Below are 26,456 nucleotides of genomic sequence, written 5' to 3' on the forward strand. Positions count from 1 at the left end.
GACAGAGGATGAGATGGCTGGATGGCATCACTGACTTGATGGACGTGAGTCTGAGTGAACTCCGGGAGTTGGTGATGGACAGGGAGGCCTGGCGTGCTGCGATTCATTGGGTCGCAAAGAGTCAGACACAACTGAGTGACTGGACTGAACTGAACTGAAGAACTTTAAGTTGGGGTCCTCGACCCCTGGGTCATGGACTGCTGCCAGTCCCTGGCCTCTTAGGAAACAGACCTCACAGCAGTGGGTAAGTAGCCATGAGCTAGTGAAGCCTCATCTGCCGCTCCACAAAGTTCTCACTACCACATGAACCATCCTGCCCCATCCATGGAAAAATTGTCTTCCATAAAACCAGTCTTGGGTGCCAAAAACATTGGAGACCACTGCTTTATGTATAGTAACCTTCACAACAATCCTGTGAAGTTGGTACTATTTATACCCCACTATTACATGTGAGAAAATTGAGTTTCAGAGACATTAGGTAATGTGACATAGCTAATCAGTGGTCAAATGAAGTTTTAAACTAAGATATAGCTGATCTTAAAGTCCATGTTATTAACTATCATATTATGCCATCTTCTGACTCTGTGCATCAGAATTATTCAAATGAATAATTCATATATACCAAGGAACTAGTCAGCAGTTTTGAAACTTCCCAAGTATCTCTTGAGAGTAAAATCTCTTTCCTTCATCACAATGTATGATTAAAAAATTTTTTTTAAACATCACAGTATATGATTTTTTTCTTTTTCTTTTTAATAGTTACTTTTAAAATTTTTGGGATAATTTAAGTCTGAAAGAAAAGTTGAAAAATAATACCATACCCTGTCTCCCTTCATTCAGCCTCTCCTTACGTTAGCATTTTATACAACTTTAAAACATTTACCCAAACTAAGACATTAACCTTAGTATAATATTATTAGCAGAACTGCAGACCTTATTTGGATTTAACCATTCTTTCCCCAAAATATCCTTTTTCTTTCAGAGGATCCCATCCAGAGTCCTATGCTGCATTTAGTAGTCATGTCTCTATGGTATCTTCCAATCTGTAATAGTACCTTGCTACTGCTGCTGCTAAGTCGCTTCAGTCGTGTCCAACTGTGTGCGACCCCATAGATGGCAGCCCACCAGGCTCCCTTGTCCCTGGGATTCTCCAGGCAAGAACACTGGAGTGGGTTGCCATTCCTTCTCCAATGCATGAAACTGAAAAATGAAAGTAAAGTCACTCAATTGTGTCCGACTCTTAGCGACCCCATGGAACTGCAGCCCACCAGGCTCCTCCATCCATGGGAGTTTCCAGGCAAGAGTACTGGAGTGGGTTGCCAGTGCCTTCTCCAGTGATAGTAACTTAGTCTTTCCTTAACTTTTAGGACCTTGACACTTTTGAGAGTATTGGTCAGTTACTTTGATTCATGCCTCTCAATGTCTGATGATAATTTGACTGAGATTACATATTATTGAGAAGGATTCCAGAGAGTTTAAGTGTCCTTCTCAGAGCCATTCATATCCAGGGATAGTGCTGCTGCTTAGTCACTTCAGCCATGTCTGACTCTGTGCAACCCTATGGACTGCAGCCTGCCAGGCTCCTCTGTCCACAGCATGCTCTAGGCAAGAGTACTAGAATCGGTCATCATGCTCTCCTCCAGGGGATCTTCCCAACCCAGGGGTTGAACCTGGGTGTTCTGCATTACAGGCAGATTCTTTACAGATGAGCCACCAGGGAAGCCCGTATCAAAAGGTACTTGATAACAATACATGGGTTAAAAATGTCCCTCAGTGCTATTAGATTGTTTAGGTTATTGAGGAGATAAAGGAAGAAATATATCTTTGAGGATCAAGATTGTAGAGAGAAATATCAATAACCTCAGATATGCAGATGACACCACCCTTATGATAGAAAGTGAAGAGGAACTAAAGAGCCTCTTGATGAAAGTGAAAGAGGAGAGTGAAAAAGCTGGCTAAAAACTCAGCATTCAAAAGAACTAAGATCATGGCCTCTGGTCTCATCACTCATGGCAAATAGATGGGGAAACAATGGAAACAGTGACAGACTTTATTTTCTTGGACTCCAGAATCACTGAATATGGTGACTACAGCCATGAAATTAAAAGGTGCTTGCTCCTTGGAAGAAAAACTATGACCAACCTAGACAGCATATTAAAAAGCAAAGACATTATTTTGTCAACAATCTAGTCAAGGCTATGGTTTTTCCAGTAGTCATGTATGGCTGTGAGAGTTGAACCATAAAGAAAGCTGAGTGCTGAAGAATGGATATTTTTGAACTGTGGTGTTAGAGAAGATTCTTGAGAGTCCCTTGGACTACAAGGAAATCAAACCAGTCAATCCTAAAGGAAATCAGTCCTGAATATTCATTGGACAGACTGATGATGAAGCTGAAGCTCCAACTTTTGCCACCTGATGCAAAGAACTGACTCACTGAAAAGATCCTGATGCTGAGAATGATTAAAGGCAGGAGGAGAAGGAGATGACAGAGGCTGAGATAGTTGGACGGCATCACCAACACAATGGACATGACCACCGACTCTGGACGTTGGTGAAGGACCGGGAGGCCTGGTGTGCTGCAGTCCATGGGTCGTAAAGAGTTGGATTCGTCTGAGGGACTGAACTGAATTGACTGATATCTCTGAGGAGAACTGCTGGGTTGGTGTGCACAGAGGCTGGCAGTGGGAGGGGATGAGCTCTCATCCTTATATCTTACTCTTCACACTTTGAAATTACTACAGTGTAGAATGGGACAGATTCTTCCCTCAAGTTATGTATGGTGCCTACGTCCTCTTTTTAACTCTGAAATTCACTGTGAGAGGTCTTAAATTTTTGTCTGAACCTAATTTCCTGCTTTGATAGCCTGGGGGTAGTCAGAGTAGAAAGAAGGGAAATAAATGAGTAAAAAACATTCCAAATAATGCAATTCCTCTCTGACCTTACTCATGCTCTCTAAATGCTCTTCAGGAGCATTAAAGGGTGAGGTTGAAAACTCAGTGTATGATTTTCATTATGGTTGATTTGGTGACTTCATATTGAAGGACTCATGTCTGAGAATAACAGGCTATTACAGCAAACTCACTCTTCTTACAAGGGACTTTGAATTATTTTATATAATGTGATTGGAAATTGCAATTAGAGCAATTAAATGCATAGTATATTTTTATACTAATCCATTCCTTAATCAATAACTTTGGTAGGTATTTTAATTTTTTTCGAGGAGGCAGATGAGGCTCATGTGTGAATAAAAATGAAAGGATTGTGAGTATAAAGAGTTTATTGCTAGTGCTCCCCTGCTGAATACAGTGATTTTCTGGTTACCTGATCTGAAATGAATCATAAGTCAGTGGCATAAGAGAGTACAATACAATAATTCAGGGCACCACGTTTTGCCCACGAAGCATAAATATTTGAACATTTGCATTACCGTCTCTGAATGAGTGGATTAAGTAGCTATGAAATATTAACTCATGTTCTTTTGGGTATGATTGAAATATTACATTCAATCTTTACCCCCTCCAGGGGGGGAAAACACACAATCCCTGTGTTCTATGAAATGTGAAAGGAATTTCATTTCAGTGTCTTGCTTCATTTAACTGTATCATGTCGATGATGCAACCTGGTAACCAAGTTGCAGTTGAGAATTTAAGGTTCCCATTCTGTTCTTTAGAGGAATAGTACATGAGTACACCACGCTTTAGGGGCTTCCCAAGTGGCGCTAGTGGTAAAGGATCTACCTGCCAATGCAGGAGACCTGAGAGATGCAGGTTTGATCCCTGGGTCGGGAAGATTCCCTGGAAGAGGGCATTGCAACCCACTCCAGTATTCTTGCCTGGAGAATCCCATGGACAGAGGAGCCTGATGGGCTACAATTCATGGGGTCACAAAGAGTCGGACATGACTGAAGTGATTGAGCACATATGCACAGCATACTTTACCCACTTTTTCTAAAACTTGTTTGTAAGTTGAAATTTATAAATTCAGAAGCAGAGCTGGCAATCAAAAGAACTTGTGGGTTTTTTGTTTTTTGTTGTTTTTTTTTTGGAAAGGAAGGTGGCTTTTGAAATATGTTAGACTACTTATGAATATTAATAGATATTAAAGCAAGATCCCTTACTTCGACTTCCAAAACCAGGAAATCCTTATTTATCTAAAGACCATGTACTGGTATTCTAGTTTATAGATAGGAGTTTATGATACTATAATAAATATACAGTTCCTCGGTTCAGTTCAGTTCAGTTGCTCAGTCGTGTCCTACTCTTTGCGACCCCATGAACTGCAGCATGCCAGGCCTCCCTGTCTATCACCAACTGCCGGAGTCTACCCAAACCCATGTCCGTTGAGTCCGTGATGCCATCCAACCATCTCATCCTCTGTTGTCCCCTTTTCCTCCTGCCCTAAATCTTTCCCAGCATCAGGGCCTTTTCAAATGAGTCAGCTCTTCTCATCAGGTGGCCAAAGTATTGGAGTTTCAGCTTCAACATCAGTCCTTCCAATGAACACCCAGGACTGAGCTCCTTTAGGATGGACTGGTTGGATCTCCTTGCAGTCCAAGGGACTCTCAAGAGTCTTCTCCAACACCACAGTTCAAAAGATCCATTCTTTGGCCTCAGCTTTCTTCACAGTCCAACTCTCACATCCATACATGACCACTGGAAAAACCATAGCCTTGACTAGATGGACCTTTGTTGGCAAAGTAATGTCTCTGCTTTTTAATAGGCTGTCTAGGTTGGTCATAACTTTCCTTCCAAGGAGTAAGCATCTTTAAATTTCATGGCTGCAATCACCATCTGCAGTGATTTTGGAGCCCAGAAAAATAAAGTCTGACACTGTTTCCCCATTTATTTCCCATGAAGTGATGGGACTGGATGCCATGATCTTAGTTTTCTGAATGTTGAGCTTGAAGCCAACTTTTTCACTCTCCTCTTTCACTTTCATCAAGAGGCTCTTTAGTTCTTTTTCACTTTCTGCCATAAGGGTGGTGTCATCTGCATATCTGAGGTTATTGATATTTCTCCCAGTAATCTTGATTCCAGCTTATGCTTCCTCCAGCCCAGCGTTTCTCATGATGTACCCTGCATATAAGTTAAAAAACCAGGGTGACAATATACAGCCTTGATGTATTACTCCCTTTCCTATTTGGCACCAATCTGTTGTTCCATGTCCAGTTCTAACTGTTGCTTCCTGAGCTGCATACAGGTTTCTCAAGAGACAGGTCAGGTGGTCTGGTATTCCCATCTCTTTCAGAATTTTCCACTGTTTATTGTGATCCATACAGTCAAAGGCTATGGAATAGTCAATAAAGCAGAAATAGATGTTTTTCTGGAACTCTTGCTTTTTTGATGCAATGTTTCGATGTTGGCAATTTGATCTCTGGTTCCTCTGCCTTTTCTAAAACCAGCTTGAACATCTGGAAGTTCATGGTTCACTTATTGCTGAAGCCTGGCTTGGAGAATTTTGAGCATTGCTTTATTAGCATGTGAGATGAGTGCTATTGTGGGAAAGCTTGAGCTTTCTTTGGCATTGCCTTTCTTTGGGATTGGAATGAAAACTGACCTTTTCCAGTCCTGTGGCCACTGCTGAGTTTTCCAAATTTGCTGGCATATTGAGTGCAGCACTTTCACAGCATCATCTTTTTAAGATTTGAGATAGCTCAACTGGAATTCCATCACCTCCACTAGCTTTGTTTTTAGTGATACTTCCTAAGGCCGACTTGACTTCATATTCCAGGATGTCTGGCTCTAGGTGAGTGTGATTGATCACACCATCATGATTATCTGGGTCATGAAGACCTTTTTTGTACAGTTCTTCTGTGTATTCTTGCCACCTCTTCTTAATATCTTTTGCTTCTGTTAGGTCCATACCATTTCTGTCCTTTATTGAGCCCATCTTTGCATGAAATGTTCCTTTGGTATCTCTAATTTTCTTGAAGAGATCTCTAGTCTTTCCCATTCTATTGTTTTCCTCTATTTCTTTGCACTGATCACTGAGGAAGGCTTTCTTATCTCTCCTTGCTATTCTTTGGAACTCTGCATTCAAATTGGTATATCTTTCTTTTTCTTCTTTGCTTTTCACTTCTCTTCTTTTCTCAGCTATTTGTAAGGCCTCCTCAGACAGCCATTTTCTTTTTTGGATTTCTTTTTCTTGGGGATGGTCTTGATTCCTATCTCCTGTCATGGACCTCCATCTGTAGTTCATCAGGCACTCTGTATATCAGATCTTAAATCTATTTTTCACTTCCACTGTATAGTCATAAGGGATTTGATTTAGGTCATACCTGAATGGTCTAGTGTTTTTCCCCACTTTCTTCAATTTAAGTCTGAATTTGGCAATAAGGAGTTCATGATCTGAGCCACAGGTTGTTCCCAGTCTTGTTTTTGCTGACTGTATAAAGCTTCTCCATCTTTGGCTGCAAAGAATATAATCAATCTGATTTTGGTGTTGACCATCTGGTGATGTCCACGTGTAGAGTCTTCCCTTGTGTTGTTGGAAGAGAGCGTTTACTATGACCAGTGCGTTCTCTTGGCAGAAGTCTATTAGCCTTTGCCCTGCTTCATTCTGTACTCCAAGGCCAAATTTGCCTGTTACTCCAGGTGTTTCTTGACGTCTTACTTTTGCATTCCAGTCCCCTATAATGAAAAGGACAACTTTTTCAGGTGTTAGTTCTAGAAGGTCCTGTAGGTCTTCATAGAACCGTTCAACTTCAGCTTCTTCAGCTTTACTCGTCGAGGCATACACTTGGATTATAGTTCTTAGCAGGTGTCTTGTGTAGAAAGTAATGAGCATTTAACCACAATACAATTTTATTATAATTATCATTATTATTATTGAATAAATACAAACCATAGGCAATTATATCGTTCCCACATCTCAAAACACACTTGCCAACTTCCCAACTCATGTGCCACTCTTGTCACATCTTTTTAATTCTACATGGATCTTAAATCTCACCAGACATTATAGTAATTGTATACAGTCAATATTTATTAATAAACCAATGGTGGTAGTGGTGTAGTTGCTAAGTCATGTCCGACTCTTTGCGAGCTCAGGGACTGTAGCCAGCCAGGGTCCTCTGTCTGTAGGATTCTCCGGGCAAGAACACTGGAGTGGTTAGCCATTCCACTCTCCAGGGGTCATCCTGACCCAGAGATCAAGCCTAGGTCTCCTGCACTGCAGACAGATTCTTTACCAACTTAGCTACCAGGGAAGCCCTAATAAACCAATATTGACACATTATCATTAACTGAAGTTCATAATTTATTCAGATTCCTTTAGTTTTTACCTAATGTCTTTTTTCTGTTCTAGGATTCCATCCAAGATACCATGTTATATATAGTTTTCTTATTTCCTGAGATTCGTCTTGGCTGATGTTTTTGTAATAATTAGACTGGGGTTGGGGGCTTTTGGGAGGAAAACCACAGAGGTAAAATGCTATTTTTATCATGTCATACCACAGGTTCATACTATCTTGTTGACATCACTTTTACTGTTGACCTTAATCCTTTGAATTAGTGGTTGTCAAGTTTCTTTACCATAAGTTTACTCTCTACTCTCTCTTTTTTAATCTTTCTACACTATAGTCCTTGGAGAGAAGTCCTATGTCCACTCACACTTAAGGAGTGGAGTTATATTCCTCCTCAAGGGAACAATATATACTTAAATTACTTGGAATTCTTCCGCATGGGGGCTTTTTCTCTTTTTTCCCATTTATTTCTTTATTCAGTTATTTATTTATGTTGTGGACATCTATTTTGAGTTATAATGCAACTTTGTATTAAAACGTTATTTTGTTACTCAGTTGTTTTGGCTTTGGTCCTTTGGAACTCTTTCAGTGACTCCCATATTCCTTTGATATAAGTCCGTCTTTGTCAGTATTTTGTTTTTGTGGGTTTTTTTTTTGGAGCACTTCATTATTTCTGTTACTATAAGATCCTCCAAGTTTATTTTGGTTTTTTGTTTTCTTTTTATTTTTTTTTAATTTTATTTTATTTTTAAACTTTACGTAATTGTATTAGTTTTGCCAAACATCAAAATGAATCCATCACAAGTATACATGTGCTCCCCCTCCTGAACCCTCCTCCCTCCTCCCTCCCCATACCATCCCTCCAGGTTGTCCCAGTGCACCAGCCCCAAGCATCCAGTATCGTGCATTGAACCTGGACTGGCATCTCGTTTCATACATGATATTTTACATGTTTCAATGCCATTCTCCCAAATCTTCCCACCCTCTCCCTCTCCCACAGAGTCCGTAAGACTGTTCCATACATCAGCAAGTTTATTTTGAATATTTCCTACCCTAGTCCTGGGATCAACCATTTCCCTGAGAAACCCTGGTTTCTTTTATTGAATAATGGTATTAGAAATCAAATTCAGGTTGCTGGTGAACTCATTGCTTCTGAAGTGACATTGCTTCTAGTTTCTCTTATCTGACATAGCAAGGGCATAAATGTATGTTTACCAATCATGTAAATGTGTGTGTGTATTCAGTTTCTCAATCATGTCTGATTCTTTGCGACCCAATGGACTGTAGCCTGTCAGGCTCCTCTGTCCATGGAATTTTCCAAGCAAGAATACTGCAGTGGGTTGCCATTTCCTCTTCCAGGGGATCTTCCCAACCCAGGGATGGAACACACATCTGCTTCTCCTGCATTGCGGGCAGATTCTTTACCACTGAGCCACACCAGGGAAGCCCAGCCATGTATATATACATAGGTATATCTATCTACCTACCTATCTACCTACCTGTCTATCTACCTATTATACAAGGAGATCCAACCAGTGCATTCTAAAGGAGATCAGTCCTGGGATTTCTTTGGAAGGAATGATGCTAAAGCTGAAACTCTAGTACTTTGGCCACCTCATGCAAAGAGTTGACTCATTAGAAAAGACTCTGATGCTGGGAGGGATTGGGGGCAGGAGGAGAAGGAGACGACAGAGGATGAGATGCCTGGATGGCATCACCGACTTGAAGGACGTGAGTTTGAGTGAACTCCGGGAGTTGGTGATGGACAGGGAGGCCTGGCGTGCTGCAGTTCGTGGGGTCGCAAAGAGTCGGACACGACTGAGTGACTGAACCGAACCTATTATACAGATAGTACAACTATCTGCATCTGTATTAAGCTATATAGGAGTTCTCGCTTCCTCCCCTTGTTTTTCTGTGAACACCCCCACCCCGCAACAGGAAGAAACTTGTTCCTGCTTTTTGCTATCCATTTACCTAGTTGTTCAATTCCAGTGTGCATGCATAGCAATTTCAGAGTTGGTAGCCTGTACCCTGTGGGGCACAACTTTACCAACCAGAAGACAGTGCTTATGTACAATTTCTTTCACATTTAGTTTTATGGACTCCATATATTTCCAGCATTACTTAGGTCAGCAACTTTTCCCTGCATCCTCTTCAGCGAGATTATTTCATACATTTGCAATGTCATCAGATTGATTTGGTTTCCACCTCTCCTTTAATGCATTTATTTTTCACATGTTTATTCTGGATGTTTTCTTTTGACCTATGTTCTAGTTTACTAACTTGCTCTTCAACTGAATTTATTGTACTATTAAAAACCTTCATTGGGTTCTTAATTTTGATTATTATAATTTTCAATTACATGTTTTTCCATTGATTCTTTTTAATAGTTTCCAGTCCCCTGTCAAAATTCCTAATTATGTCTATCAATTCTTTGAACATATAGTCTGTATCTCATAACTTTATTACTTGGATCTCATGTGAGTTTCTTTATATTGTCTGTTTCTTTCCTCTTGGCTTGTTATCATTTTTTCTTATTTCTTCTTCTGCCTGGTTGATTTTTTTTTATTAATTCCTGCTTAATTTCAGTACTGTGCTGAATACTGGGAATTTCAGAGCAAATATGCATATTAATACAATCTTTGTCCCTGAGGCACTTACAACCTCATAAGGGAGATACAAATTAATTAAAGAATCAAACCAATCAGTGTGAAGTCATAACTGTGATAGATACTTTCACGGAGAGGACTGTGTTTCTATAGGAATGTAAAATAAGAGGATAGAAGATTTGATCTCATCATAGAGGTTAGGGAAAACATCCTCAAGAAGTGACAGTTGCTATGAGACTTAAGTATAGGAGTTGGTGAGATACATGAGGAAATAAGAGTATTCCAGGCCAAAGGACTACCATCTGCAAAAGTTCTGAGGTGACAGGGAGAATCACATGTTCAAAGACCTTAAAGAAATCCAGACGGTCTAGAAGGCAGAGGCAAGGAGGAAGTGGACCATCATATGGGGTTGAGAGACATGCAAGGTTCAGACCTTGCAGTGCTTTGTGGCAATGTTGAGGATTCTGGTCTTCATGCCAAGGACAGTGAGGGGGCCATTGAAGTGTTCAGAGAAATGATGTGATGATGAGGATGGTGTATCCCAGAGATCAAACGATGTTTGGGCAGACAGATGGCCCTCATTGGGCTTCATATCAGCTAGTTGGGATTTCCCAGGTGGCGCTAGTGGTAAAGAACTTGCCTGCCAAAGCAGGAGACATAAAAGACACAAGTTCAGTTCCTGGGTAAGGAAGATCCCCTGGAGGAGGGCATGGACACCCATTCCTGTATTCTTGCCTGGAGAATCCCATGGACAGAGGAGACTGGTGGGCTACAGTCCATGGGGTCACAAAGAGTTGGACACGACTGAAGCTACTTAACATGTTAATTGGTCTTATCAAACATTCTGACCATGCAAATCAGATTAAGTTGCTCTCCTAATTAAAACTATCCAATGGCTTCTCACTGCCTTTAGACTAAAATCTAAATTGCTTTTTTAAAACTGAATCTCCAAGACGCATCCTATATGTATTGCCTGACCAACCTACCTCATGATACCCTCCTCTTCACTCATTATGTTCCTTCTGTAGGGGACTTATTTCTATCTCTTGAATTTGCCAAAATTACTTCATTTTTAGGGACTTGCATTTGCTATTCTCTTTTTTCTGGAGTTTTCTTTCCACTTTTTCTTTTATACTACAGACTCGGTGATTTTTCCAGTTGTTGACCATGTGTTATTGCCTCAGGAAGTTCTTTTGTAATCATTATCATTTTATTTATAATACTTCTCATCCTCTGAAAGTATTCATGTATTTATTTACACATTCACTATTGTCATCCCACCCCCTACCCTACAAGGTATCTTATCTGATTAGTTTGTCACTATATTCCCAGCACCTAATACAACATCTGGCACATATTATGCAGTCAAGTGAGAAGAAAAGGAGGAGGGAGGGAGAAAAAAAAACCAATCCTCTCTTTTAATCAAATAAAAAACGTTTATTACATATTATCTTCACAGTGTGGCTACAGTTTTTCCCCCGTTGATTAATATATATCAGGTAATAGACCTTACAAATGGTAAAGTATTTTTTGTGGGTTTTTGTACTAAGAATACAAATTCAATAAGTCAGGCCATATCTATTGTACATATGAAAATAAGGCTCGTAGGGACTAGATAACTTCTGGAGTTCACTCTGCTTTAAATGACAGTCTGACCTGACCTTGAATCCTTGTCTCTTGACTTTGAGTCTGCTGTTCTTCCCATGCTAGTTCTCTATAATACCGTAGGGACTGATATTGTCACAAGAAGGAGAATATAACTGAATGGGTCAGATAAAATTAGAAGTGGTTTTAAATTTTGCTGACTCGAGTCTTTGCCCATTTTTAGAATCACACTCAAATTTATTAATATCTTCTGGCTCTGGTATGTTTAAATAACTTTCTTTAATTTACATACCTATTTCTTAGACTGACCACTGGCAGTGTAACTGAGGATGTACCCAATCTCACTTAAAACCTACTCCTTAAAAAATGTTAAACTGATTATACAGTCTCTGGGGCTTTAGAATCTCTGAGAAGCCTGAATTAACAATGGGTTCCAATATGTTTACAAACTACAGTGCTTTTCACAGCATTCAGAGAAAGTGAGGGAGTTGTGAGCCATTTCCACCTGGGGATGTTTCCGGCACAGCCTTCTTTCTACTGAACTGTTTACTTCTTGGAACTAAGGTTAGATTTACATCTAGGGGATAGTTCTGGCACAGCTGTACAGAAGAAGAGTGCACGGGCTCTTTCTGCAATAATCTACTGCCATGTCAGCCTAGCCATGACAAGAGTGATGCACATTTAGCAGAGGCGGTGCTTCAAAGGGCAGGGAAAGTGCACTCCTCTCAGGGATTCTGTATCACTGAAGTCACACAATTGACATTTTGCTCTGAAATTCTCTGCCTTTACTCCCTTCACTTTTTTACTTTGCCTCTCGTTTGCTTTTCTTACTTCATTGTACTTGGAACTGTGTGTGTATTGGAGGGTAGGGCAGAGATGCAAAATCTTGCTTTAGTTCTAAGAAGTATATGGTTTAGTAGGAAGATATAGAGGGCCTCCCAGGTGGCTCAGTGGTGAAGAATCTGTCTGCCAGTGTAGGAGACTCAGGAGATGTGGGTTCGATCCCTGGGTCAGGAAGATCCCCTGGAGAAGGAAATGGTAACCCACTTCAGTATTCTTGCCTAAGAAATCTCATGGACAGAGGAGCCTGGCAGGCTACAGTCCATAGGGTCACAAAGAGTCAGATACAAATGAGTGACTGAGCATGCATGCAGAAAGATATAGAACTTAGTTTTAAACAACTATAATGGAAATTAAAATTTGGGATAGATGTAACCTAGAATGTATGGTTAAAAACTTGCTTCCTAGAGTTAGGCTGACTTGGAGTTCAGTTTGAGACTGTATTATTGGGTTGTCCAAAAAGTTTGTTCAGGTTTTTCTGTACCATCTTAGGAAAAAAAAAAAAAAAACTTCTTGGCCAATACAATACTTATAAGTTAGGTTGTTTTAGACAAAATACTTAGCCTTCCTAAGATTTGATTTTCTCATCTGGAAAATTGGGGTAACAATAACTATATGTGTCATTTCACACAATTTCATTCATGATACATTTATGTAAATGGACTAATACAGTTCTTGGCATGTAGTAACTGCTTGATAAATGTTACCCTTTATCATTATTATATATCTGTATATAAATTTTAAATTGGTTTCAATTCCTTCTGCTCTTAGTGCATGACTGCATTTTGCATTAAGGAAATATCATTAGTACCGTTGGAAAAGGAAAAAGTACAGGGTGTGTGGGGAAGTGGCCAGTCTCAGTTTGGTCAGATTCTGTGATCTGTATAGTGAAGTCTTGAGATATAAGTGATGAATCAATGAGGGTCACTTAAGGTGAAGCTTGAAGAGTGTTGAGTGACAAATCTATATTTAAATCAACGTGTATGGGTAGGTAGTGAAGGACAGCATACTGTTTAAAAGGGAGTTCTGGAGTCAAAGTACTCAGGTTCACCCCCCTCCACTGTTCACTGCTGCATGATGTTGGGCTAATTAATATATAATTTCTATCTGCCTCAGTTTCCTCATGTTTAAAAATATTACTAATATCAAAGGCTTCTTGTGAACATGGTGAGATATTGCAAGTTCATTATTAGCTGAGAGCCTGGCAAAACACTAAATAAATAGTAGCTATTATTATTAGTGTTATTTTGACTGAACTGAGTAGTTGATTTGCAAGTAGCAGAAACAAAAGCCAGCCCTTTTAGTGTTATGTTCTAACTAAAATGGGCATGGTGATAAATTTTGAGTAAGACAGCCATTAAAAGTGGCATTTTAAAACCTCTTTTCCAATCCCCAAAGTTTTGGGTTTTCTCCAATAGTTTCCTGACCATTTATGCAGTCAATTTCTATGCATATGTGCATAGAAAAATTGCATATGTGCATATGCAATTTACATATACCAACATGTCATTGGCAGCTTATAATGTGTGAACTATCAATATAGTGTAGGTAGTAAATCTATTTCTGAAAGTTGTGTGTATATTAGCTTTTGTAAGTTGAAAATTTTAAGGAAAAAGAAGTCTTTATTCAGAAAAATGCTGTCATTAATCTATTTTTAAAATGTAAGAGACCAGTGCCCACCCCACTTATCATCTTTCTAAATCCAAGTATCCATATGCCGATTTATTTGGGTGGGCAAAGGCTGCATAAATACTTTCTAGTAAATAGCATTATGGAGAGAGCTACCTAAAGCCAAATCAGAGTTAATCTTGATTTTTTTCTTTTCTGTTTTCAGAAAATCTGCAAGTATTGCAACCTGCTATTATTAATTTTCAGTGTGTCAGTTTTCCTTAGGTGTCAACATTGGACAGGTGGCCTAATGCTTTCTGTGAAAACTTAAAGTAGATGAATAATAAATGGGAATGTCACTTCCTTAGAAAAACTAAAAGAGCCAAGAATTTTCACCTTTGATTAGTACAGGCTAGGGTGATAATTGGCACCTGCAGTCTCACAGGTGAATTTTTTTCACAGTGGGGTTCAACCTGATCACAAAGAATCATTCTACTGAGTTTCTTGGATTTCGGTGTGATTATGAGGCTCATGTCAGAAACCTTAATGGAACATTTTGCTGGAAAAGACATGCAAATAGATCATATTACAGTAGGCAAGTTTCAGGGCAAAGGCTGAGTGTCAGAGAAGTTTCATCCATCTGGAACTGTCTCTGCTGCTGCTGCTGCTAAGTTGCTTCAGTCATGTCCGACTCTGTGCGACCCCATAGACGGCAGCCCACCAGGCTCCCCTATCCCTGGGATTTTCCAGGCAAGAATACTGGAGTGGGTTGCCATTTCCTTCTCCAATGCATCAAAGTGAAAAGTGAAAGTGGAGTCGCTCAGTCGTGTCTGACTCTTCGCGATCCCATGGACTGCAGCCTACCAGGCTCCTCCATCCATGGGATTTTCCAGGCAAGAGTACTGGAGTGGGGTGCCATTGCCTTCTCCCAGGAACTGTCTCTAACTCAGTGATTACAGCATGGAGACTGCAGCCGAAGACAGGTTCTTTTTTCTCATCTCCTTCTATCTTGTTTTTCTCCTCCCCCTTGCTCTTTCTCTTTTCCATCCTCACTAGGAGTTGATATCTCTACTATCAGGAATTCATTTGGTCAATGACACAGGGAACTCAGTAGGTAATTTCTATGACCTGTTGTTTAAAGCCAGCCATGTCCAGAGCTATATCTAAGTCTCTTAATAGAGTAGATTTAATAGTATTGTAATTTAGATGTATCAATTTGGGAAGGGATCCCAGTTTCATCCAGGATACTGTACGCTTGAAGATTCATGGTCATCTTGCTGTGTCTCACACCAAACCCCCTTTCATTGTCATCCTTATCCCCAAGCCAGCATATTTTCTTCTCCTACCTTGCCATTTACAATTATTACATATTTACATACTATGTGATTATATATTACAGAAAGATATCCTATATATCACTTCTAGTTATGGAATATTGGAAGCTGGGTATCAGTAAACATTTTTTATTATGATAATCCTCAAATAGCTATAAAAATCGCGAGAGTAGTGTAATGCTCCCATTTCAGGGACTAGGATACTTCATGTGTTTGTGTATCCTCAGGAGCACCAGAATTGTGACTGGCACAGAGCACGTACTGTATACAAGTTTCCTCATCAAGGTGATTGTATATTCATCAAATTTATTTCTTTTTTAAAAAATAGGGAAGAAGTATATAATTTCAGTACTTGGAACCCATCTTCCCTTTTTGAGGTGTTCAAAAATGAACTTCTTGCCTCCATGTGGCTATAGAAAATAACAGAATCTTTGTGTGTGTGTGTTTTTTTTAAGAGGATCATGTGGTCATATTTTTGTAGTTTTCTCAAGACCTTATAGTTGATTGTAGAGAAACTTATAACAGGCTTTCTCCTATCCTAAAAAAGTTTCCCTTATTACAAGTTGAGATGGTGGCTCTTTGAAGGTACTTAACCTTGAGAGAGTAAATGCTTTTAAAAGAGAAGAAAATATACATCTACTGATACCAAATTAAATGCAAATGGAATCTGGAAGCTTGTTTTATACTTAGACCTTTAAAAACAGTTGTTTCATATAACAGTCCCTGTTTTAGTTTATCGGGGATTTAAAAAAGGATTGTTGTCAGATATGTTTTTTACTAAATCACCATTGATCCCACCTGGGACTTTGGAAAGAAGCAGGCAGTTGATTGTGGGCATCTCTAGGGTAACACCTGTTGTCTATGGATCTGTGTATCTAAGGCCTGGGTAGGTCTCTGGACAAAACCAATCTGGTTTGTAAATGCACATGCTAGCACTCAAAACATTATCTGGAGAGTGCTTTCCTTAAGATAAAGTGGGCAACTCAACCAGAACTCCTCCTTCCTTTTTGAATGTGTTGCTTCTTGCTCCAACTAATTTCTGACGTTGAAGGAAGAAACCAAATCACCTTTGACTCTGGAAAAAATGTAGTTCCTGGAGCTCAGAGTGAGTTCATTTCTCGAAGCGTTTCATCTTGCTTCAGACAATCGAGGGACATATAAAATTATCAACATTTAGCAAAGAGGACAGCCTCAATCAATTAAGTGCTCTCTTTGGCAACACATACACTCAAACTTGAACTATATAGAGAAGGTTATCATGGCCCCTGCACAAGGATGACATGCAAATTTGTGAAGTGTTCCATATTTTGGGGGCTTCCTTGGTGGCTCAGATGGTAAAAAAAAAAATCTCTGCAATATAGGAGACCCAGGTTTGATCCCTAGGTTGGGAAGACCCCTTGAGAAGGGAATGGCTGTCCACCACAGTATTCTTGCCTGGAGAATTTCATGGACAGAGAAGCCTAGCAGACTACAGTCCATGGGGTCACAAAGAGTCAGATATAACTGAGGACTAACGCTTTCACTTTTCAAACCAATCATAGAATTTTGAGCAAATAAAAACCTTTGAGAATGTCTGGCTCTCTTACAAATGGTAAAGTGGAGATTTGGAGAAATTAAGTGATTTAACTGAAGTCATACAGATAATTACTGGCAGAAGTATATTTCTAGAAGTAGGTTCCTGGCTCATTTATAATCACCCAGGGAGATAATAATACTGTATATTCCAGGCCTGTACTTCTTCCATCGTTTGCTTCCACAAATTGTACTGGGATGGTTTCAAACCTCCACTGGATAAAATGAGATTATGTTGCTATTGTCTGGGCTTGAATCCAGGCATATCACATCTAGATGCCCCCTTTCTCAAACTGTGTTCTTCACTGACCAAGAGTTACCTGTGAGGATAGGTACAGCATCATATGTACAGAAGAAAAAAGTGCAGTGGTGATTCTTTGAAAGGATACAAACATCATATTTTCCATTCTCTTCCTACTGTTTGGAATCTAAAGACAAAGAAAGTCTTTGATTACTCTAAGTGCTGTAGTCTTGATCAAAACATTTGACTTCTATGGACCTCTTTTATCTCATTAAAAAAAAGTGATCAGGGAGATTGCAAAGTATTGTGCTAAGAGACAGATTGTCAGATTATCTGTTGGAGGTCAGTCTCTCTGGGGTTCTGCAAACAGGATCATCTATAAGTTAGTTTTTAGGAACAGAATGTAAATTTACATCCATATGTTCATTATTACTTGTGTTGCATTAGGAAGGACAGTATCAGGGAAGACAAGCAACTGTGATCTCCAAAAATTTCCCAAGAGACCTTTTACTAGTGATACTCTGTCTACCTGACTTTCCCTTGGGATAGACAAAAAGTAACACCTTCTTAGCAACACTGCAAAAGCAACAAGAAGTCCTAAGAGGTTTAGTGGCCAAACTGGAAAGTTTTTGGTCTAAAGGAAAATCATAGTTTACTAGAATTTTAGGACTTTAAAACTACTGTCTGTGAAGAATATGAACCATTAATGGGATTATATATATTAGGTGAAACAGAAGCTCAGATAGTGTGATCAACCTCGTCCATAAAGAACTTGAGAAAGTGTTTATTGATAACTTAAAATCTCTAAGCTATTAACAATCTTTCTGAGTGGGGAGTAGTGAAAGATCAGAATATACAAGGTGAACACTGTGGCAAAAATTTTGCCTTTTTAAGCATTATGTGCATCATGCGAAATGCTGGGCTTGATGAAGCCCAAGCTGGAATCAAGATGGCCAGGAGAAATATCAATAACCTCAGATATGCAGATGACACCACCCTTTTGGCAGAAAGTGAAGAAGAACTAAAGAGCCTCTTGATGAAATTGAAAGAGGAGAGTGAAAAAGTTGGCTTAAAGCTCAACATTCAGAAAACGAAGATCATGGCATCTGGTCCCATCACTTCATGGCAAATAGATGGGGAAACAATGGAAACAGTAAGACTTTATTTTCTTGGGCTCCAAAATCACTGCAGATGGTGACTGCAACCATGAAATTAAAAGATGCTTGCTCCTTGGAAGAAGCAAGCAATATGTAGACCATAATCACTAAGATTTTTTATATTATTTAATTCTACTTTATATTTCAGATATATATATATATATCTGCATCCCTCCCAAATATGTTTTAGAGGGCAGAAGTGTCTGCATTACTTACCCCAATGTCCTCCAAAGCACGCTATTGAAATACTGAATTCAAGGAATTGTTTTTATTCTAAAACACGCCTGCCACCACCACCACAGTAGAGTAGCCTCGGTTTCAGATAATTGTAGGAGAAAGTTTTTATAAATGTTTACAAATCATAAAACTAATCATTTTTAATCTGCAAACTAGGACCAGTTCAACTGAAGGCTTCCATGGTTAGTGAATCACTAAGACAAAATATTTGTTTCAAGTTTGAAAATCCTAAAATTGTTTCAAGCAACCATTTCCCTTTTCTTCATCTCTTGGAGTAATTAACAGAAGTTTAGGCATAGCTTCTTGTTAGACTCTTGGAGGTCAGATTATCATGGTGCAGTATTTGGGACCACCAACTTCACCTAGGATGCCCCAATATCGTGTTATCAGCCCCAGAAAGCTGGAAGACCTAGATAGCTAGGAGGTATTTAGATCATCTGTAACCACATTTTCCCTTGGACTCTGTGTACATCTCTCTTAATTCACTGGGCTATACTCCAGTGCTTCAATTTCACCAACATTTATGCTATTTGAGACTATTTATTTTTTTATGTATCAAACATAAGATATTTGCTGTGTGTCAGAAGACTCAATCTTATTTCCTAGATATAATAAAATATGTTAAATCAAGACACAGTGGCCAATGACATGGGAAGAACAGCTGTATGAATACAGTGTTCTAAGTATTTATACTTGCTAAGTCACTTCAGTAGTGTCCGACTCTGTGCGACCCCATAGACGGCAGCCCACCAGGCTCCCCCGTCCCTGGGATTCTCCAGGCAAGAACACTGGAGTGGGTTGCCATTTCCTTCTCCAATGCATGAAAGTGAAAAGTGAAAGTGAAGTCGCTCAGTCGAGTCCGACCCTCAGTGACCCCATGGACTGCAGCCTACCAGGCTCCTCCGTCCATGGGATTTTCTAGGCAAGAGTACGGAGTGGGGTGCCATTGCCTTCTCCGTATTTATACTTAGACCTTTATAAAGTACCTACGTACTGTAGTTCCTGCCCTCCCCCCAAAAAAAACTTATAAATGAGTAGATAGGTGTTGTGATGGTTTGATCATAGGTATTTATCATGTTATTCAAGTGTTTGATGTATTTTTAAATGACTAACTTGAATAACATGATAAATACCTATGGTCAAACCATGACAACATTTAAATGTACCATAAAAATTCATTTTATGGCAGAAAGTGAAGAACTAAAGAGCCTCTTGATGAAAGTGAAAGAGGAGAGTGAAAAAGTTGGCTTAAAGCTCAAAATTCAGAAAACTAAGATCATGGCATCCGGTCCCATCATTTCATGGCAAATAGATGGAGAAACAGTGGAAACAGTGGCTGACTTTATTTTTCTGGGCTCCAAAATCACTGTAGATGGTGACTGTAGCCATGAAATTAAAAGACATTCCTCGGAAGGAAATTTATGACAAAGCTAGACAGCCTATTAAAAGCAGAGACATTACTTTGCCAACAAAGGTCTGTCTAGTCAAAGCTATGGTTTTTCCAGTGGTCATGTATAGATGTGAGAGTTGGACTGTTAAGAAACTGAGCACTGAAGAATTGATGCTTTTGAACTATGGTGTTGGAGAAGACTCTTGAGAGTCCCTTGGACTGTAAAGAGATCCCACCAGTCCATCCTAAAGGAGATCAGTCCTGAGTGCTCCTTGGAAGGATTGATGTTGAAGCTGAAACTCCAGTACTTTGGCCACCTCATGCAAAGAGCTGACTCATTGGAAAAGACCCTGATGCTGGGAAAGATTAAAGGCGGGAGGAGAAGGGGATGACAGAGGATGAGATGGCTGGATGGCATCACTGACTCAATGGACATGAGTTTGAGTAAACTCTGGGAGTTGGTGATGGACAGGGAGGCCTGGCGTGCTGCAGTTCATGGGGTCTCAAAGAGTCAGACACGACTGAGCGACTGAACTGAACTGAACTGAAAAGTGCATTTGTGAACAGAGGGTAACAGCCCTTGTACTCAAGAACCTTTCATTCAGCTGGGAGCTTACAATATCTAGTGTGTTTAAAAGTATAACCAATGTATGCTGTGATTGAAATATTAGATAACACAAGAGATAATGCATAATTGTATACAGTTGCCATACAATTAAAATAGATCTTAAGTGCATTTGCACAAGTTCATAGGGGAAATAAATCACAATTATTAAAAGTCCTAGTGTCCTTCAGTCACTGACATATATTTTTCTTTTAGCTGTGCCATGCTGCATGCAGGATCTTAGTTCCCCAACCAGGCACTGAACCCATGACCCTGAAGTTGAAACATGGACACTTATCCACTGTACTGCCAGGGAAGTCCCCTGACACAATTAAGTCCCCTTTAATTCAAAGTGAGGGAAATAAGGAAACTACTCCTGTTTCTTGGATACTTATTATTTCCCAACTTTCTACTACTATACTGTACTTTTTTATACTTGGTCTCATTTCCTCTGTACAGCTCTATGAATTCAATGCTATTTTACCTATTTTAGAGATGAAGGAGTAGAAGCAAGATTAGTCACTTAACTACAGAGAGAGATGACTCTAAATAAGCAGGGAAGCTGGACTCAAATCCAAGGCTGTCTCAAAGTTCCACTCTTTACCACCCCACACTTCTAACTGAAGACTTTTGGTGAGCTGTAGCAGGAGAAGGCAATGGCACCCCACTCCAGTACTCTTGCCTGGAAAATCCCATGGACAGAGGAGCCTGGTAGGCTGCAGTCCATGGGGTCACTAGGAGTTGGACACGACTGAGCGACTTCACTTTCACTTTTCACTTTCCTGCCTTCGAGAAGGAAATGGCAACCCACTCCAGTATCCTTGCCTAGAGAATCCCAGGGACGGGGGAGCCTGGTGGGCTGCCGTCTATGGGGTTGCACAGAGTCGGACATGACTGAAGCGACTTAGCAGCAGGTTCTATGTATATCCTTTTGGGAACCGTCAATGGGTTAGTAGGCTAGACATGAACACAGATGCTGCCTGATCAATCTCAAATTGAGATGATCTTCTAAACAAATGGTATGTCATTTCCTTTCTTATAGTCACTGCAGGATTTTGATGCTGTTTCTAAATGTAGGGGATTCTGAGACAATTTACAGAACCAATAGCTGGAGGCAAAAATTCACCCATTTGCAGGCTGCTCTATATACCCTAAACCTGGCTGTTGGCATTGTGCTCAGTTAAGTGACTGAAAAATGGGTGTTTTAATGTCTTTGAATTCATCCTCTAAAGATTGCCTTCTTTTACAGAGAGAGAAAATATGTTTTCTTAGCATGTATGTTATAACATGCTTTGTACTCAGTGGCTGCTCTTTGATGTTGTCTGAGTAGATGATGGTGATGACACCCTGAGTTCCTTTCTTTCAGGTCAAGATGATCAGGCTCTTTGCCAACCAAACAGGACAAATAGGTGTCCTACCAAAAGCTAGAGAAAAACCTGCAGTCATTACTTATTTTGAAATAACATTCACTTATAATATCTTACTCTTTGGGCTCTCCTGGTTGCTCAGTGGTAAAGAATCTGCCTGTCAATGCAGGAGACATACATTTGATCCCTGGCTCAGGAAATTCCCCTGGAGAAGGAAATGACAACCCACTCCAGTATTCTTGCCTAGGATATCCCAAGGACAGAGAAACCTGGCAGGCTACAGTCCATGGGGTCACAAAGAGTCAGACATGACTGAGCAACTAAACAAGATCTTATTGTTTGTTTAGGATGCCTTGACCACAGGAATTTAGTGGTTCAACCATTTTCTGTCATGTCAACATATTCAATACTCTCTTGTCAAGGTGATGAATCTTAAGGTGGAGCAGGAGTTTACATTTCAGTCCCTGGGGACTTTGCACTCCATCTTTCCAGTCCATATGAAGTGATTGGCATCTATTCAGATAAATAGTTCAAAGGCTAAGTAAACTTTGGTACACAAGGGGAAATATCAGCGCCTAGTGGCCAGGAAGTATATTTGGCTCCATTCCATATACATAATTCATGTATCAGGAGATAAGAAATCCTGACTACTAAGGTTGGATGGGGGCAACCCCTGTGGCTCCATGTACAATATTCACACAACTGGAATCATAGATATGGTCCAGGATGCACCAGTGATCAGCTGGAGTGTGCTCTTGGATAGCATGCAGGGTTTGACCTGGAAAAATCTCATCTGTGCATTGCCTCTGAGCGTTTAGAAGGTAAGTTAAAAAAAAAAAATCTCAGAGATATGACATGTAGAGAAGGAACATCATTATCTGTAGCCTTATGAGGGAAGAGTTTCCCCAGGACAAGTACCTAGATCCATTAAAAGGGGCAAGGAACTCAGTCCACTTCCAGGGAGGGCAAGGTATAGAAGGCAGATAAGCCCTTCCTATTCCTGAGAGCAAGTAATACAATTGCTTATTGCCCACCTCCCACCCAAAGAAAACAAAGCTGTGAGATAAAAAAAAAAATGTAAGAAAGCTATATACTTTCATGGGCTCAACACAAGTATGTATTTGGTGTGGCATGTTGAAAAAGTGGTTGCCCTATTTTTTTTTTTTAAGGCTTAGCTTTTGCCTTGACAGTTTCACAATTAAAGCCTTATCTTTGAGTCTGTATTTACCTTGCTGAAAGAGATCATTATCCTCAGAAAATGTTCTATCCTATTAGTATTATTTCTTAAGTAACTATTAATACCATTTTTATGAACGGATATAATTAACTCAGAGATTGACAACTTTCTTTGAAATTCTCTTTTCTATTTCCTAAGCGTACTCTCATCTCTGACTGTACCTTGTAAACATCTGTCAGGAACTGATGAAATGACCTCATTTGGGTCCCAATCAGCTCAGCCACAAAGACTGTCACACTTGAGACCTGATATCACTGATGTAGGGTAAAAATGAACAAACTAAAAAAGCATTGTAAAGGTTAAACCTCCCAGGCAAATCAGCCCCCACCCAAAGATTCCCTTTACACAAAGCTGGGATTTTAGGAGAGAAATGTTGAAGGAAAATAATTATTAGAATAATAACTTATACGTGTGGTTGAAACACTTGATGTCTTGAAAGCAGGGAGTTTTCTTAGAAGAAGATTAACTTGAAAAATGAATGTGCCAGAGGCTCCCTTTAAGTGTCCTCAAGCCTGCTTTCTCCCTCTCTGCTTCTGAGAAAGGGTCAAATTTGACCCAACATATTACCTTATTCTTTGTACCTCTTTGCAGAAATTCTTTCATCCAGAGGTTTCAAAGTGTTTTACAAATGTAAATTAACAAGCCTCATCACTTCTCTCTATAGAGATGGTTCATTTTAAGTAACACAGAAACTTACCTAAATGACTTACTCAAGGTCACCTGAGAAGTCCTTCGTGTAATCTGAAAATGGATATTCAAAGTGTAAAAAATACCTCCCAGCCTCGCTGCAGATATAGATGCATTGCATCCCTTGGCAAGTACCATTGAAGGGATGAATAACCTTCTTCTTTAATCTTTATAGGGAGGCTTCTTCTAGTCGGCCTTTTCTCAGCCTCACAAAGAACCCACATACCTGGAAACGCAGACTTTAGCTCTCTTCTTTCCTAGCTCACTCAAAGCTGAGTGAGGACAGAACATGACTATTTTTTACAATCTTAATGAATTATTTTGATTCAGTAATTGACCATGTTTTCTTTCATGCCCCCAAACTTGTGTTAATCCAGACAACAAATATTTATTAGTTATTTTTTTGCCACTCACTGTGCCAGACCCAAAAACACACTACAGTCATGCTCCTCCCTTCATGAGAAAGATAGTAAACAGGAAACAGATACACCGAGTCAGTCCTGTAGATCAGGGAAGACTTCTGTAAGTGAATGACATGTGACCTGAGGCCTGGAGCATGAGAATGAGTTAGATTTTCAAAGAACAGGAGGAAGAGCACTCCAGGCAGAGGGAACAGCCAAAGTAAAGCCCAGAGCTCAAGTGGGAAAAAAATTGGCATATGGTAAGATGGCCAAAGCTTAGTGAGCTAGATTGAGACTAGCAGGAAATGTGGTTGTAGAGGAAGGGCAGAGCTTGTGGGTCCTGGGGAGCAGTGTGGATTTTATTCTGAGAACCATGATCAAACCATGAAAGGTTTTAAGCATGGTGTTAACATGATCTGATTCATGTTTTAGAACTAGTGAATTTTGGAGAATATCCTTCCTCAGCAAACATTTTTATCTGTCTTTACATGAGATTCACCAGGCAGGACAGGTTTTTCTCATGCCTTACACCCACTGAAAGAATATGAGCAGGAAATTGTATGTGTTCTTCTGTAATTCTTACCACACCAGTTCCCTAAATACTCAGGAATTCAACGTAAAACATTGTTTTATAAAGCAAAGACCTACCTCCTACTGTGGAGCTGATTCATCCAGTTTTTTCATCCCTGATTAGCTAGTCTTCTTGCCCTTCACACGGAGGAAACTGCAGTGTTCTTTGATTTATCTGTCATCCTTCCCTGTGACCCCTAACAGCACATGGCACAGACCTCATCACTTTGTATCGACATTAAGTGGTCCTTTGCCCGGATTTTCTTTTTGTGAGCTCTTTGAGGGCTGTGAACTATCTTACTCACATTTATATCCTCAGTTGTTATCACAGAGGAAGGTCCAGAGTAGGTGCTCAGAAAATGATGAGCAGATGAATAAGCACCCATGGATTTTCACAAATCCGGACACACTGGAGTATAAAAGGCAATGTGATTGATGACTATGCTGGGGCAACAGTGGACTGGACCCCCACGGAACTGGAATGTGTGGCCATCTTGATGATCATTGTAATGAATTATGAGAAAAATTGTAAATTCTCTGATTCTGGAGGTCTTTTAGAAGGTACTATTCATTTGCCCAAGCTGGTTTAGACCAGTGGTTCTTAAAGCATAGGGGACATAATAGTGCAGGAAATGCCTATAGGTGGCAAGGGAATCAAGATTAATAATATTGATTCACACTGTCATAATTCCATTTTCAAATCAAATTAATTTCAATTTCATGGGTTTTGTTAAAATTCATGTATGACCTTTAGCATATATGCTACTGCTGCTAAGTCGCTTCAGTCGTGTCTGACTCTGTGCGACCCCATAGACGGCAGCCCACCAGGCTCCCCGTCCCTGGGATTCTCCAGGCAAGAACACTGGAGTGGGTTGCCATTTCCTTCTCCAATGCATGAAAGTGAAAAGTGAAAGCGAAGTCGCTCAGTCGTGTCCGACTCTTAGCGACCCCATGGACTGCAGCCTACCAGGCTCCTCCATCCATGGGATTTTCCAGGCAAGAGTACTGGAGTGGGGTGCTATTGCCTTCCCTGGTAGCTCAGGTGGTAAAGCGTCTGCCTACAATGCAGGAGACCCAGTTCAATCCCTGGGTCGGGCAGATCCCCTGGAGAAGGAAATGGCAACCCACTGCAGTATTCTTGCCTGGAGAATTCTATGGACTGAGGAGCCTGGTGGGCTATAGTCCATGGAGTCACAAAGAGTTGGACACGGCTGAGCAACTTCACCCACTCACTCACTCATATATATATATGTGTGTATATATATGTGTGTATATATATATATATATAATTAAATCTTATATATTTTACTTCAAAAGATTTGTTAAAAAAGTTTTATATCCCAATCCTACCTGGTGAATGATCATAATTTGTGATGAAGGAAGGCATAGAAATAAATATAACTAACATAATATTAAATTCCAGCCAAATATTTTCTATTCAAAGGGTCTGATCCTGAGATTTGTTCACTTTTCATTAAAAAGACAAAAACAAAAAGAAAGATCAGCAGAGGTTTGAAGGAACCAAAGCTAAGCTAATGCTTAATGGAGAATTTCTCTTTTAAATAATTAGAAATGGTAAAGTTCCTATATATTCTATTACTATTTGTTATGCAGACATTCTAAAGTAAAATTGAAAGGTCATACATATATACATAAATGAAATCAATTTAAAATTAATAAATATTAATATAAATATTAATTATTAAATATTAATATATATTAATAAATATGTACATATACTATTTATTTTTATA

At 39.7% G+C, this 26,456-nt stretch overlaps 1 protein-coding gene and 1 non-coding gene across 3 annotated transcripts in view; both read left to right on the forward strand.

The window, feature by feature from the left end:
• Positions 1-26,456, forward strand: part of KCTD16 (potassium channel tetramerization domain containing 16) — a 325,075-nt gene that overhangs the window by 37,032 nt on the left and 261,587 nt on the right. The gene's annotated exons all lie outside the window — the stretch shown is intronic.
• On the forward strand, positions 16,443-16,549 carry LOC147369590 (U6 spliceosomal RNA). Its single transcript, XR_015168723.1, has one exon. It is a non-coding gene; the product is annotated as a U6 spliceosomal RNA (small nuclear RNA).

The sequence above is a fragment of the Bos grunniens genome, chromosome 7, assembly GCF_055505025.1.
Source record: "Bos grunniens cultivar Pamir isolate PY7600 chromosome 7, Bosgru_T2T1.0, whole genome shotgun sequence".
NCBI classification, from domain to species: domain Eukaryota; kingdom Metazoa; phylum Chordata; class Mammalia; order Artiodactyla; family Bovidae; genus Bos; species Bos grunniens.